The following is a 3,933-nucleotide window of genomic DNA, read 5'->3' as shown; positions in this document are numbered from 1 at the left end:
AGCCTTATTGATAAAGAGCGATCAGGCAGGCCATCCACTACAGATGATGACCAAATCAAGTCATTAATTGAGAATAACCCACATTGCACAACCCGAGAATTGGCAGAAAGCCTCAACCTATCAAAATCTGTCGTTCATAAGCACCTGGTAAAGCTTGGGTACACAAATCGCTACGATGTTTGGGTACCACATGAGTTGAGTGAGAAGAACCTTTGGATCGCATTTCCATCTCTGATTCGCTTTATAAACGGAATGAAAACGCACCTTTTTTTAAAGCAAATTGTGACAGGGGATGAGAAATGGATTATCTACCGAAATGTTCAGAGAAAGCAATTTTGGAATAAGCGACATGAGCCACCCCAAAAGCAGATCTTCACCCTAAAAAAGTCTTGCTTTGTGTCTGGCGGGATTGGAAAAGAATTCTGTACTATGAGCTTCTCCCAAGTAACCAGACAATTAATTCTGAGAAATACTGCACACAACTAGACGAGTTAAAAGCAGCAATTCAAGAGAAATGTCCAGAATTGGCCAACAGGAAGGGTGTTGTTTTCCAACATGATAATGCAAGACCGCAAGTTTCTTTAGGAACCAGACAAAAATTGCTGTTGTTTACACATGGAAAGTCCTTATATTAGAAAAGTTGTCATTGGCGAAGGGACAGTTGGTGGTGTCCGACATCAACCATGGTTACTTGTTATGCATTCCTAATGAAGGAGACATTGTGTCTAGATTATCTCTGCCGTCTACAGCTACGGATATGTCACATTATCCCTACAAAAACAATTAAGGGTCATTAGAAACCTATCAAAGACAGTTAAAAGTATGTCATTAAGCCAGCCTTATGTACGGGTGTGTAAGATGGGTAACAGTCAAATAGTTTGTTATTGTGATAAACCATCACATTTAGATATTTTAGCCATTAAATATTACAATCAAGTTGAAATAATTCATAGAATTAATATCCCTTTTGTAGTGAAATTATTATCAATAGACAAGAAAACACAAAAGCTACTAATTGTTACTAGGGGAAAAGCTTTCCAGTACAACACTAGAATAGGTTGTGGTGGTCATGGCAGTCATCATATGGTCCCCAGTGTTTTAGTGTCCCCCCAATCTCTACAGTGGTACTATTGACCAAACGTTTGTGTATCCTAAACGATCATAATTTGTTGGTTAATGATCATGTTACAAATAATCAACTTAATTATTATATCGACCTGGTAGATGTGTTTTCCAGAAACATTTCTGTCAGTGAAATGTTGTCTTCTTTATATCTACAGGATCTGACAGTTTCCGATAAAGGCAGACGTATTCCTCTCCCTCAACATTTGGGAGACAAAAGACCAGCAGAGATTAATCGTTTGGTTATAACTGAAAATAATCTGATTGCAGGATGCGACAAGGAGAATAGAAACATTAAGATATTCAGATTGGATGGTCAACTTTTGGATTATATCAAAGTGAATGTTTATGGATGTATTAAAATGTGTCGATGTCAGTCAAACACATTGGTCATTACGACTGGGGATTCCTCTGGTAATAAATCCCAATTGCTGACATTAAAAGTGGAATTTCCATTGTCGTTGGTAATTTACCAGACGAGAAATGAATATGAATGTGTGGCTTCTTCATCAAACAATCAAATGGTTTTTAGTAAATGGGGAGGTAGAAGTCATTTGTATTTTGTTGACATTGATGAAATACATTCGAGTGTGAATGAAATAAAACAATAGACATACCTGAAACATTATTAACGAGAGACAAATATGGAACTAATTATGATGACATCAAGGATATTAAGGTTACTGCTGACAATGTCATCATTGTCTTCAACAAAAGATTCATCATTTTCTTCAACAGTGACTTAATATTTACATTCAGTCACACACTACATGGAGTATTCTTCTGGTGATGATGACAAGATGGCAATTGATGACAGTTTTTTGTACTTTATGGTGAGTGGGAGAAATATTTCAGTACATTTGAATATAAACACATTGTGTTTCACCCAGACTGGAGAATAGAACAGAGTATTTTTAACTAAAAGAATTTATAAAGATGGAGTACATTTCTACAGTATAAACTGTAAAGGACCAAGGTTTGTTGGAAGCCCCAGGTGGGGACAGAATGAATTGTATGTTGAAGGGTTGTTTATGGTGAATCGAGAAAAGTTCCCGGTTGCTCGTTTACAAACAAACGAATGTCCTGTTCAAGTAAAAGATTTTGATATTTCTGATGAAGGAAAGACAGTTGTGTGTGAAAAAGCCAATAATGGAAATGTTAAAATATTTGATGAAGACGGGGAGCTGCTATGTCACAGAAATGTGACAAGTTTAGTTGGTGGTGTGTGTTTTACACAAGGAAAACACATAATGGCCACGGTTCCTAAAAGAAAAGAAATATTTCAACTGAATGGAAAAGATTTGCAGAAATCTCAAGCTTGGACAAGTCTCATCCCTTATGGTGTAATATGGAGAAAAGTGGGGGGTATTTACTGGTGTCAACATATTGAATTGATTGAATGTCATTGCATAAAGATTGATGGGCACCAAGTGAACATTCTGGAATCTGTGTTGTTATTAAATCTTGATTCTAGCCTTTGTTTCCCTTCCATTACATCTGAGATGAACAAGGACACATTCAGTAATGAATTAATTAATAAATTGAAATACACTGGAGGAGATGGAGGAAGAAGAGTTAAGAGAATATGAGTGTGTTGATGCTTCGAGAAAGTGTCACATTAATTAGAACAACAACAGGGGACATACTTCGACATAAACAACAACAACCACCACCACTGGACATTTGTCGGCGGACAGATGAATGTTTCATTATCACTTTTGGTAGAGAAATGATGGTCTTCAACAGGGATCTCTGTTGTTTAAAAACCATCAGAACTGAAAATACTACAAGATTTATAAATATGACAATCAACTTGTGTGTGGTGGTCATTATATTAGAGACCTAACTCAAGAAGAGAGAGACAAGAAATACGAAAGAATATGGCGCAACAAGGATTGCTACATTTGCAAAGACCTCGACAACTTTGTCTCTTACATGGATGTGGCTGATTTCGAAGATGGGAAATGTAAAGATGAAGTGTGTCGTGGAGAAAAGGAAGGTTTGAAGGTGATGTGGGAGTCACATCTTTTGGTGATGTTGCTTTGATGTGGGAGAAGGAGAAGCTGGTTGCAAGGAGGCAAGATTTGTGTGTTGTGGAATGGTTCAGGGAAAAGTCTTTGGTGAGGAGGATAAGAATGGAAGAAAGAATAATGTATTTTGGTCTGGATTATTATTTTGCAAGACCTCATCTAACCACAATTGGTGAATGTGTTTATATAACAGATATAGAAAACAGTATTTATGAAATATCTGGATATATTGAAAAGGAAACATCTGAAGATATTATAATCCGGGGATTAAAAGATAATCCAAAATATTCACTCCTTCAGAGTCAGGATAATGAAATCTGTGAAGTTCTTGGTTTGGATGTTTCAGAAAATTCTTTGATGGTTTTTGGAATTATTCTTGGACGTTACATTCTTTCATTATGACAAATAAATATTTTCAGAGATATTAAACTTGAGTCTTGTTATTATTATTATTATTATTATTATTATTATTGTAAATGGAGTCGCCTAGGAATTGAACCTGCATCACATACATTGCATTCTGCACACTGACAATCATTATTGTAATATTCCTCAACACGCTGTCTTTGTGAGTGTATATATATATATATATATATATACAGACAAACACATTTACATATGTATGTATAGAAATGAGGCTATACACAAATATGAAATCACTTTTGAATATATAAACATATATCCATAAAGGTGCTCCAGCATGGCTGCTTTCAAATGACTGAAACAAGTAAAAGAATATGTAACAGTTCTGGGATAATTTAGCACTTATAATAAAATGTGT

Source organism: Octopus bimaculoides, chromosome 28, assembly GCF_001194135.2.
Source record: "Octopus bimaculoides isolate UCB-OBI-ISO-001 chromosome 28, ASM119413v2, whole genome shotgun sequence".
Taxonomy (NCBI): Eukaryota; Metazoa; Mollusca; class Cephalopoda; order Octopoda; family Octopodidae; genus Octopus; species Octopus bimaculoides.
This window is presented reverse-complemented; position numbering follows the sequence as displayed.